The sequence below is a fragment of the Dipteris shenzhenensis genome, chromosome 25 (genome assembly GCF_047967505.1).
Source record: "Dipteris shenzhenensis isolate YYH24624 ecotype China chromosome 25, Dip_SZ_1.0, whole genome shotgun sequence".
In the NCBI taxonomy this organism is placed as follows: domain Eukaryota; kingdom Viridiplantae; phylum Streptophyta; class Polypodiopsida; order Gleicheniales; family Dipteridaceae; genus Dipteris; species Dipteris shenzhenensis.
The window spans coordinates 52,936,306-52,949,567 of NC_141620.1; positions in this window are offsets into that span (position 1 = coordinate 52,936,306).

The following is a 13,262-nucleotide window of genomic DNA, read 5'->3' on the forward strand; positions in this document are numbered from 1 at the left end:
CTACTGCATGGAGTGTGGCTTGGGCTACAACCATTATGGATTAGCTGTCATGCGCAGAGAGCTGGGCCTGAAGGAGACTAGCTGAGAGTTGTGAGTCCTACAAGTTTCTTTGGACTCAGTTTGTATTGACCCAGTGGTGGATTTTTCTGCTAGGCCAAAGTCGATTGGCGGATGTTGATGCAGCAAGTAGTAGAGAACTGACATATATAGCATGGGATTACTGATTACTTCCTCATGGATGCCGAGATCATCCCTCATTTGGCTACAGAAGTGGTCAGCCCAATTGGTCTCTTGGGGCTCCACCATGCATAGCAGGATATTTGGCACGATGGACTGACGATGGTCCGTGTGCTTGACTTGTGTGAGCCATTGTAAGTCTTTCCACATCGGGCTTGTTGATGGCTATGAACTGGGGCCTTGAACTGGGGCCCTTGCTCTTGTGGTGGTCATAGTGACAAGCTGTTTTGAGGCGTTCAACTTTTTCTGTTTGGAATACTTTTCACCGACGACCAGTGGGTTGGACTCCCATACCACGTCCTGATTGATTTGATAGTGGTGGGGATTGCCTATTGCATCTCGTAGGATGCCAATGTTGGTGTTGCTGTTGTACACCTGGAGCAATTTTGCTAGCAACTTCATGTCCAGGTGACATGGAAGGCATTCTGCTACTCTGCATCCTCTACCACTAGCTCCTTCAATGCAACATATGCTGCTGCTGTATGGTAGTGGAGGGTGTAGTCATGACCCTCGTATGTGAAGCACAAGTGTACAACGCAAGCGTTCAGTTCTTGGAGCCATGCTTCTCTCAAAGTGGTGAGTGTGCTTGGGAGCACACGACCTTGTACTCACCTACTAATGGCATCGGTGTGTGCTTTCTTGATCTCGAGGGTGGCATGCCTGCTGCAGTTGTACCCTCTTGAGTGGCCTACCTGGTGATGTCTCTTCTTCTCCTTGCAAGTCTTCCAAGGGGATCACAGAAGGCATGTGGATCATGGTAGACAGAGTGCTTTGGGAGTCCGAGGGGCTAGTGGCCTCTGGGATAGGGCGAGGGTGGAGTCCCAAGTCGCATTTGAACTTGAAGAACTCATGTTCGGGGATCCATCAAAAAGAGAGATGGAAGTTGAGTGATGAGGGAGTCAGTGGATGAGGAAGAGCAGGAGGACATAAACAGGCTATTCAGATGGTAGTGGAAGAGGGCAAGAAACTGTCAATATTTTTGGCAAATTTTGCAAGAGTTTGGGGACAACTGCTATGGATATGGGTATAGCAATGGTCGATGGGGTAAGTAGATAGCAACGGTCGATGTGGTAAGTCGATGGCAATGGTCGGTGCAATATACCAATGGCAACAGGTGGCACGGTCTTTCTTTGGCATCGACCTGTGGGATACTTCTTAGGCGATGACCAACGAGATGTTGGGATCGCAACGGTCGGCGAGATGCCTCTATGGTGATGATCGGTGCGGTAAGTTGATGGCAATGGTCGGTGCAATGTGGCAAAGATCGTGATCGGCGTGATATGAGATGGTGACAATTAGTGCGATCTAACAATGGCAATGGGGTCCTTCTTTGGGGTTGACCGGCAAGATGTTGGGATCGTGACAATTGGTGGATGCCTCTATGGCAGTGATTGGTGCGGTAAGTTGATGGCGATGGTCGATGCGATGTGGCAAAGACCGCGATCGGCGTGATATGATGGTGATAGTCGGTGCGATTTGACGATGGTGATGGGTGGTGGGGTCTTTCTTTGGCATCGACTAACAGGATACTTCTTGGGTGACGACCGGCAGGATGTTGGGATCACGATGGTCAACAAGATGCCTCTATGGCGACGACCGATGGGATACTGACTGTGTAAAGGAGTAAAGGAAGGAGAGAGTGGTGGGGGGGGGAAGAGTGAGTGAGTAGAGTGCACTTGTGTGGTACGGGCATGATTGTGAGGTCAGCGTGTAAGATGATGAACAAATGCAAAAATGGACGGCTGATCCTAATCACTAGTGCTGACCGTGGGTGTACATGTGGTGTGTTCGATAGAGACTAGTGGGCGATGGGTGCATCGGATGAGATGCTTACTGTACTGACTCACCTAGACTTGGACGTGATGATTATGAGGAATTCAATGTAGGCGAACGTCATACTTCTGCAAACGTGTAAGGAGCCACGTAGAGTAAGGGTCCAGCTTGTTTTTCACGTTGGATGCCAAGGGCACATTTGTGCTGGGCTTAATTGTTGCGGCGTGGTCTATCTTCTTGGGAGAAGCGAGTTTTTGTCAATCTGCCCTTGGTGCAGACCCTTGCTTTCATGAATAGGACGGTACTGTTGGAGGGGGTACATTTGCCATTGCTTTCGAGTGTTTGTCCCTAGAGGGAGGTTCTTGTGTAACTCTTCGTAGGAAAGGGGTCGGTCCTTGCGGGGATCCCTGGTTGTTTTTGGTGACACTTGTGCTACTAGTGCATCCTCAACACCTTTGGGTTGTGGCTTGCTTCATTCGGTTCATCGGCAGGTTCTTGTGGTGCTGTATCTCGGGGAGACACATGTGCTTATGTTGCTGCCTTCAACACCTTCAAGACTTGCACCATCGACTTTGGGACTCGGGCGACCTTCTTGCCCTGGCCGCCCAAGTGGTTGGTGTGTCGGCTGAGCTGTTGGTGGGGTGTGGTAGTGGATGAGGTGGGGGCACAGGTTGGCGGTGTGGTTTTCTTTTGGTAACAGATGGCTTTGGACGAGGCATCCCTAGGGCGACCAAGTCCCTTTGTTGCTTTGACGTTCTTTGGGAGTCGGGTCCGATTGAAGTGACGTTGGGCACAAAGAATAGCATCTTGTACTTGCTGCTCATGAATTTTTTGAGTGGAGGACAGTGGTGTCGGTGGAGCGGGCAATGGCACTGGTTTACCACTGTGGCTAGGTTTCTTTTCCCTTTGAGCTAGGACCTTGGTGAGGTGTTGGAATTGGCTGGGGCTTCCTATTTGCCCTTTGGTGTAGCTTCATTATATCATGGATTGGTGAGGATGGAACTGAAGAAGTAGAGCTTGGTCCACACAGCGGAACTACCACTGTTTGGCCACCATTGGTGAGTGAAGTAGTTCGGGTGCGCTAGTCGATTTGATAGTTCACAGCGTAGCACCAAGTTCTTCCCAGTATAATCTGTTCTTTGGTTGCTTTTGTGGGGAGAACATAAAATCGTATATCCACTGCCTGGTGAACAACCGTTAGACTTAAATTTACAAAACCCAACGTTTGTAGGAGTTGGCTATTTATAGCTCTTATTGAAGCGACGATGAGGGCTAGGGGTACCTGTAGCTTTTCCCATATCTCACATGAGAGGAAGTTGTGGCTCACTCTTGGATCCACGAGTGCTTTGATGCACATGCACGGGACCTGCAGTTGAACAAGCAACCTAGTTGGCTCTACCGTTAGCTCATCTGTTAGTTGCATCTGTTCAATCGTTGCCTTAAGCAGTGTCATTTGCCTACATTGTCGGAGCTTAGCATTACAAATTCTGGCCTCCTCGATGGCCTGGCATTTCATCCTGGCCACCTCGGCCTTGATTTCTTTTTCTCTATGCAGGGCTTGAAGGGTGGAGAGAGTGAGTGGCCCATAGTATCTTTTTAATTTGGTCCCATTAAGGTAGCCATCCATTTCTTTCCCATCAAGGGTGGCTATTCGGCATGACCCTTGGGGAGTGATCTCAACTACGTGGTAGGGACCTTTACCTCAGTACTTAAGCTTGCGTTTAGTATTGTGGATGCTGTATAGGAGTGCCTAGTCTCCTTCTACCAAGTCCTTGTTTTTGAGGTTGCGGTCGAACCACTTTTTCCATTGGGCCTTTTCAACCCGAAGAGAGTAGGCTGCACACAACCTTATCTCTTCTAACCTTTCGAGGTCAACTAGCCATTCTGCTCGCACGTTCTCTGTGAGTCTTTCCTTAACGGTAAGACGAAGGCTAGGCACTACATACTCCATTGGCATTGCTGCCTCCACCCCAAAGGCTAGGCTGAAGGGGGTACAATGCGTGGCCACTTTGTAGGAGGTCCTATAGGCCCATAATGCTGCTATGAGCTTATGCTCCCAATTGCTATGAATGGCTTCTACCATACAAGTGATGATCTTACAGCACGTTTTGTTGGAGCTCTCGGCCAAGCCATTTGCCCTAGGGTAGTATGGCGTTGACTTCCTATGTATGATCATAAACTCACTAGTCAGTATTGCTATCATTTCATTGAGGAAGTGAGTTCCTCGGTCGCTGACTAACTCCAATGGACATCCGAACCGCGTAATGACATGTTCATATAAGAATTTGGCAGAGGATCTCGCATTGGCCTCCATCGTGGCTCTTCCTTCTACCCACTTGGTGAAGTAATCGGTGGCCAAGATGATGTATGTGGCTGCAGTCCCCTTATTGCTGGGCTTATGGGACCAATGAAATTGATCCCCCATTTTTTGAAGGGTTGATAGGTTAGGATTTCGGTCAAGGACATCATGTATGCCTTGTGTGGGATTTGGATACGTTGGTAGGGGTCACATTGTTTGATGAATTCGGTCGTGTCTCCGAAGAGTGTCGGCCACCAAAGACTAGCTTGTAGCACTTTATGTGCTGTAATATCAGCATCAAAATGACCTCCTACAATTCCATGAAGAAGACAAACTTGTTAGCCAACAACTAGTGCCTGAACTTCTTGACTGCATAGACCATGGGGAGTACTGGGTAATCTAAATTATACTCCCTGGCAATGATGCCAAATCTATTGTGAGTCTCGGTAGTGACTCACATGTCATGGGGATGTTGAAGATATGCTGATGGAGCCTCCACTCCAAGCTACTTCTTGTGGGAGCAATGCAAGGCACGAGTCATCCGCATGTGTCACTCAAGCGGCCTCCGGATTGTTGCAATGTGTCTCCACGAGAGAAAGATGGAAGTGAGAGAGGGGAGAGAAGAGGGGAGAAGGGAAGGAGATGGACAAGGAGAAGGGAAGAGGAGAGTGAAGGGGGATGGAATGGCAGATACAAGGGCACTACAATGGAAACAATGGAACACCCAAAACATTGTCTTGGAAGAGAAGAGGGAGCTTGTATTCAAACTTGTGCAAACAACAATGAATACCAAAGTCGACACTTTGGCCTTTTATACAAGTCACCTTTTGAAGGAAGGGTCAACTCTTTTCCTTTTTAGCACTCTTCTTTTCTTTTACAACCAAAGGCTCTTGAGCTTGTAGGGTGCCAAGGCATATTGCTCTTGTTTCCATCTCTCCCTACTAGTGGAAATAGCACTTGTGTTAACCATATTAAAGTGCTTGAGACAAACTTGGTATTAGGAGGTGGTCCTAACTAGTTCCCAAATAGCGGTTGTGTTAGCCTCGCACCTCCTAGGCTTAGGTGATTTGGGGCTCAAACTCCCTGAGTGCCCTCACGCCTTAAACCATTTGTGGTTGAAATCCCATGCATGAGGCTCAAAACCTGGAGTGGCGAGGCTTAACTTCCTCAAGACACTCCACGGCAACCTTGCACATTGCCTGGAATATTTTGCTTTGGAATATTTGGGGATCAAACTCCCTGAGTTTGAGCTATACTCCTTTCATGGCTATTTTTGTTGGCGTGGCTATTTTCGTGGACATACACTTAAAATGTGGATGTTGCTTCCAATCATTGGTCTTGGTGTTAGGTTGAACATACAACCTGTGCCTGGAATCCTTGGACTTTGGGTATTTGGGGATTAAACTCTCTGAGTTTGAGCTATACTCCTTCACTGTGCACATTGCTTGCAATCACTGGCCTTGGGGTTTTTGGGGATCAAACTCCGTGAGTTTGTCCGTTGAAGTAGATCATGCGGCTTGATCACCTCTAATCACTGATTACCCTGCATTTGGTGACTGTACTCTGTGGATGTTAACATCTACCAATGTTCCATTCTCAACATCTAAGTAGACATTGTTGAAAGAATTCATCTCATTGCGTGAAAAATCTGCACGCCCGACGTAAAACAAAGTTGCCCAGCTGAGGAGTGCTTCCTGGTGCAAAATCTCACATCAAAACTGAAGCTCAAGAACGCACGAAGTTCGTGGGGGCTCAGGACAGCCAACAGAGAAGTCGACCAGCAAGAACTAACTTCTTCTCTGTGATAGAAGTGCAACAGGAGCATGCGGGAGAGCGGGTGGTGAAGCAAAACGACAAGGAATCCCTTCGGGATTACATAGCTAGAATCAAGCACCTCAAGTCTCGTTGTTGCGAACATAGAAGCTGCATGTAGGATTTGCAAGTTGCATGTAGGAGGAGGAGGAGGAGGAGGGAGAGGAGGAGGAGGAGGAGGGGGGAGGAGGAGAGGGAGAGGATGGGTTGCAAAATTGGAGTTGCAAGGTTAGGACATGCTTTTGGACGTGGAGTGCAAGGAAGCATGGACACTTAAGACAATTGCTTGGAATACCAAAGTAGAACTCAACACAATGCCCCAAAGAGTGTGGGCTTCATTCCATTATGGGGCATTTATACAAGTTGGAGAGCTTCTCTTTTTGCATGTAAGAATTGTAAGAAGCCCACTCTAGAATTGCGGGAGGGCATTTTGCCACTGCTGATGTTAGAGTAGGTAAGGTGCTCTAGGTTGGCCTTTGGTGGCTGACTCTCTTCGGAGACACAACCGAATTTATCAAGTGGTGCAACCACTACCAGCATGTGCAAATCCCACCACACCCCCTTCATCTTAGCCTTTGGGGTGGAGGTGATGATGCCAATGGAGCATGTAGTGCCTAGCCTTCACCTTGCCATCAAAGAAAGGCTCACAGAGAATGCCTTGGCAAAACGGTCAATTGACCCTGAAAAGTTAGAGGAGACAAGGTTGTGTGAGCCTAATGCCTCTAGGTGGAGAAGGCCCGAAGCAAAAAGTGGTTCGACCACAACCTCAAGAACAAAGACCTTGTAGAGGGTGATCTAGTACTCCTCTATAGTTTCCGCAATACTAAGCGCAAGCTCAAGTACCAAGGTATGGGTCCCTACCACATGGTAGAGATCACTCCATAAGGGGTGTGCCTAATAGCCACCCTTGATGGAATAGAAATAGATGGTTACCTTAATGGGAGCAAATTAAAAGGATACTACAGGCCACTCACACTACCTACCCTTCAGGCCATCCATAGAGAGAAAGAACTCAAGGTTGAGGCAGCCAGGATGAAATGCCAGGCCATCAAAGTAGCCAGAGCATGTAACGCTAATCTCAGACGGCGTAAGCATATGGCATTGCTCAAGGAAATGCTTGAACACCCAGGAGCAGTGGATGAACTAACAATAGAACCAACTAGGTTGCATGTTCAACTGTGGGGACCAAGCATGTGCATCAGAGCACTCATGGATCCGGGAGCAGAGCCACAACTTCATCTCCCGCAAGGTATGGGAAAAGCTACAGGTATGCCTAAACCTCACTGTTGCTTTAGTAAGGGCTATCAATGGCCAACTAATAAGCACCTTGGGTTTTGTGAACTCAAGCCTAATGGTTGTTCGCCAAGCAGTAGAAACACTTTTATGAACTCCCCATAAAAGCAATGGGCGAGCAGATCATATTGGGAAGGGCCTGGTGTTACATCGTGAACTACCAAATTGATTAGCAGGCTAGGACAGCTTCCCTCATGAATGGTGGTAGAATTGTGGTAATCCAGCTGTGTGGACCAAGCCCTACTCCTTTATCTGCACCCTTGTCGGCCCAAGATAAAGAAGTTCTACGGGAGGGCGGGACCTGAAGCTCCATCCACCTCCAACCCTCCAAACACCAACCCTCCGAAAGAGTCCAACCTTAAAAGAAGCAAATGACTACAACCGCGGTAGCAACCCGGGGCAATTGCCCATTATGCCACCATTGTTGTCCCCCACTTAAGAAAGCCATGAACAGCAAGTATAAGAGGCTATTCTCTATGCTCAATGCTACTTCAACATGAACCAATGACTAAGAAAAATCCAAGTAGCACAGAAGTCCTTAATCGTTCCAAAAACCTCTCTGTTTAAGGCATCTGTGCCAAGAAGAAGGACACAACGCCTCGCTACCATGACCATATCTCGTCAATCATTTCCATCGACAGATCCTGTCGACCATCGCCATCCAATTATCAAGCTGATCGCTACCATAATAGTACCCCAATGGTTGCTACCATAACCATATCCTACGGATCGTCGGTCGCCATCCATAGATTCTGTTGATTGTCACCTTACGCCATCCTGCCGAACATGGGGATAGCAAAATCTATATAAAAGAGCCCTATCCCACTAGGTCGTTGCCATAGCAGTTTCCCCCAGACTACCAAAATTCTGTTAGAATTCTCACAGCTCCCTGCCCTCTTCCACACAACAATCTAGCAAACAGTTTATGTCCTTAAACTCTTCCTCTTCCATCGATTCCCTCATCACTCGACTACCCTCATTCTTCCCCATGGATTTGGAGAAGGAGCTTAGACTCCACCCCCGACCGTTTGAGAAGGAGCCTGGACTCCACCCCTGACCTCCTATTCCATAGGCCATCGGTCCCTCCGACTCACAAAGTACATCCTCGGCCACAATCTGCATGCCCTCTGAATTTCCAGTCGAGGATTCACAAGCAGAGGGGAAGTGTCTATGCAACGGGCCACCTAGGAGGGTCCAAGAACAACAGGCATGCCCCCCTCAAAGACATCAAGAAAGTGCGCCCCGGCTCCCACACAAGAAGAGTACAAAGTCGTACGCTCACAAACACACTTGCCACTTGGGGAGGCATGGCTCCAAAAACTATATGCATGCACCATCCACTCTCACTACACATATGAGGGGCATGATTATACTCTCCACTACCACACAACAGCAACTTATGTGACACTAAAGGAGCTAGCAATGTTGACGCACTAGTAGTGATAGAGGCCTGAGCTCAATGGCAAATTGTCTTCCGTGCCACTTGGACATGAGGCTCTTGGGAGAGTTCCTCCAGGCCTACAACTCCAACACAAATGTAGGCATTCTTTGAGATGCAACGGGCAATCCCCACTTCTACCACCTCAACCACGATGTGGTACAAGCCACCTTAGGCCTATCGGTCGTCAATGACAAGTATGCAATAAAGAAGAAGATGCCCAAGGCCGTCAGCAAAATCTACCACTACGATTGCAAGAAAAGCAAAGGGCGCACTCACTTCACAAAGATTATCAAGCCAGAGGTGGAAAGATCAGCAAGGGCCCTGCAGTGGGATTGATGCAAGTAAGGCACACAGACCACCACCAATCAAGTGTGCTAAATATTTTGTTTCAGCTAGCAGAACCCCAGGTCATGAACTAGGCTGAATACTTTTGTAATCAAATGAGGGAGGACCTCAAAACACATAGAGAGGTCATCCGCAACTCAATGCTATAAATGCCAGTTCTCTACCACACACTGTAATAGCATCCACCTATCAGGGCTATCAGTTGGCCGAAAAGTTAGCTATGGGGCTAGCACCAATAGAGCAAGAAGAAGCGGATCAAGCCAAAGTGAGCAAGAACTAAGCCTAGTGCTACTCTGACAAACCGTCTTGCAGAACCAAACCCAAGTCAGTTGCTCACACAATACGAGGATCACCAAATGCAAGCATTCCTAAGCCGTCAACATCTAGCGAGCAGATCCTCAGGACAAGGGAAAAAGGGTACAACAAAAACCCATCTTGGTGGATGACCTCCTAGGTGATGAGATAGTCATGATTGGCCTCCACCCAAGAGCCCAAACTATTCCAACAACCCACACTGTGCCCCAAGTCTTGGCCTCAGCAATGGCCCATCCTCAAGAGACCACCTCCTTCATCAAACCGGCACCTCCTCCTCTCCATGGACAAGCCTCACAGAGGCTCTACAATTTTGCAGCATGCCCCACTATCGGGCACCAAGTGGCTATCACCACATGATAGCCGAACAACTCTCGTGCTGACCAGTTGGAGGAGAATTTATTTGAAGCAATGGCACAGCTTCCCTATGTGGCAATGGCACAACTCCCACAGGTGGTATAGATAATTTTTCAGAGGAGGCAAGAACAAGCCTCACAACTCTCAACACCCTCCTCTAGGCATAGCTCTCCACGCACGACAACCACACCATGATGGTCGTCGCCCAAGCCAAAGGGCAAACAGCCCTAGATAGAGTAGATGAGTACCAACAAAGGCTGAGGAGCTAGATCTGGAAGTCACAAAGCTCAAGGATTAGCTCTCCTCCAGCAAATCCTTGATCCAAATGCTCATGGACCAAGCCGATACAGCAAAGTCTGGCCTCAAAATAGTATTAGAGTAGAAGGCACAAGTAGAGGCACAGCATGTCAAGAGTCAAGAGAACTACGAATGCTTGATCCAAACATTATAGGATCTCTTGGCATAGGAATGGGCACTGACGGTGTCCCTACAGGAGCAGAATGAGCGGCAGTGTACCCCTGGTCACCCAGAAGACTCAAGGTTGGAAGACCATGAGCAACCAGAATTCTAGATGTAGAGGGAGGTCTTTGCATAATTAGCCACATACACACTCGCACCACGCACTATCCCCCAAACACTCCAAATGCACTCCATGCACAAAATCTTATATTCCACCGAGATCTCACAGCCCCACACCCTCCTAATGCCCTCTAAACCATCCTCCGTCGCAATCACGATCACTGCCATCCCATTCTTGCCATGTCCTATTTTTCATTAGGTCTTCAGCCACCATCTAGCCTCTCCCTTCTTCACCCCTCTCACCTCCAAACTCTTGCCGTCCATCCCATTTTTCTCAATTTCCAAGCATGGTGCTGCATCATCGCAGAGTCCACAAGTTATCCTATGGACGATGATGTGATGCAATTAGCAAAGCCCGAGGAGCTCATCCCATGCATCTACACCCCCGATAGTCTGCAAGCTGACATTAATTAGATGCAAACCTATGGCCAAGTCTCCACAATACAATCTCAAGGGCATCTTGCGGCTTACAAGTCCACCACCTACAATCCCCTCAGCATTATAATCTTCTTTAATTGGGTGCTACAAGCTCTCAGACTCACTTGTCCTTGGTGAGGAATTTTGAAACAATACATGTAGCATATCTCAAGGAAGTAGCCATATCAATCTTTAATTCTACTGCCCCCCTACTAAAATTCCACAACCACCTCCTCAAGATCCCGCCGAGCCCACCCAACAAGCCACCCAACCTCCCCCACCCCCCCTTCCTCACACCAATCTACCTGAATATTCTTCCAATGCCTCTAACACCACCCTTGCAGAACATGATATCTCCCTGTCCATCTCATCTACGGCTTCGGTCGACCTCCTTGAAGAGGTCCTTAACACGCTACTCAAGGCAGTCAATTTTGTACGGATGGCTAATGATACAATGCCCATAGGCATAGTAAAGGAGGAACCCATGCCCATTGAAGATTATGAATTTCCACAAGCTCCTCCCTCCTCCCCACCCGAAAATGTACAGTGGTGTCCTGACCTGCAATCATTCCAAGAAGTGCCAAATAGTGCACTCATGCACCATTGGAAGTAGCAACTCGAAGGCTCCCACCTCCACCTCTACGGAGTTCATCACCTAGTCTTTCAATGACTAGCGATGCACCCATCCAAAGTGCACAAGAGGAGGTTATCACCTTGCCCCCCATGGTTCGATCCCACAGACCGCTGATGCCAATCAACAGCCTCGCTGGCACCTCCCCTTCCTCAAAAAGTAATTTTGGTAGTACTACTATAGCACCCTCGCCGATTGCCGAATCCACTCCCTGTACATGCTAATGGAATGACGACGAGGACTTGGGCAGAATTCTGCAAGCTCTAGTAAAAGGACCCTAATATGTTGTACAATTTTCCTAAGTACAACTTTCCCAAAGAAATGACTCAGGAGGGATTTGGCTTCTGCCTCCAATCATTCAACAACATGTACAGCTCGGCAATCGTTGTGGTAGCATTCCACTTCAACCACCTCCTCCTCTTACTCCTGTGCGACCTCCCTACCCACAGTCACCACATCGATGTAGCCACCTCCAAAATCTAATCAATCAAATTTTCTTCAACCCCGACATCACTCCCATGCAATTCCAAGACCTCCGCCTCTACCTTTGCGTCCGCAATCTCCATGGCCACCACATTCACACATATGAGGATATGCACGCCACCCACTTTTGGAAGTACCACTTGTACCTAGCTCGGCTAACTCCACGCTAGCTCGACCATATGCAGTCCTCCAGTCAGTCCTCTCTACACACCTCCTCTAGCACGTGGTTGGCTCAATAATAGGAAGGGGGGTATGTTAACATCCACGGAGAACTTTTGAATGTAGGGTAACTAGTGATTAGGGGTGATTAGGCTTCATGATTTACTTCAACAATTACAGCCATGGATGGAGTATAGTACAAGCTCAAGGAGTTTGAGCCCCAAATACCCCCAACAGTCACAGGTTGTAGGTTCCGGCTACAGATTGCCACAAAATGTGGCTAGCACGATGAATTTCCTCACGGGGGTCAAGCCACAAGTAGCCCAAGATCGGCCTCTCTACTCTAGGTTTTGAGCCTCACATAGTGGGTTTGAGCCCCAAATAGCTTAGGGCTTGGAGGCATGAGACTAACACAAGCGCTATTTCGGAGCCGGTTAGGAGCACCTTACCAAAATTGCTTAGAGCTAGCTAATCTACCCGAGGAGAACCAAGGCAAAGGGATCCAAAACAAAGGAAAGGTCTTGCTAATGACAAATGTATATGATGTCTAGACTATCTTTAATTATAAATACCAAGTAGATCAATTCATCACACCATCATACTAATACTAAACTATAAGAGAACAAGTCCAAAAAAGACCATCACAACATATTTTATGCCTAAAAGCTACTAGATCAAGGCACATAGATTTAGTGAAGCAAATAATAAATACTATAAACAAAAGACAAACTTAGAAGTCAAAAACTAGAAAGCAATCTAAACCATATTAACAAGAGGAATATTATAACTATATACATATTTGACATAAATAACCTCACATAAAAAAATATATATACACGCATACATATCTATATAAGCATATATCAGAACAGATATATACATATACATACATACATACATACATATATATATATATATATATATAAGGACATCTATCAAGAAAATATAAAAGAAAGGATCAAAGGAAACTCACAAGATAAAAAACAAAGAGCCTCAAACATCTACATTTATATGGCATGACCTTTTTTTAGTTTGCCCTTAACTCCCATATTAAAATCCAATATGAAAACCTAGTCACATAACATCTCAAGTAAAATGGAAAGTCTTGAGTCAATGACTCGAGA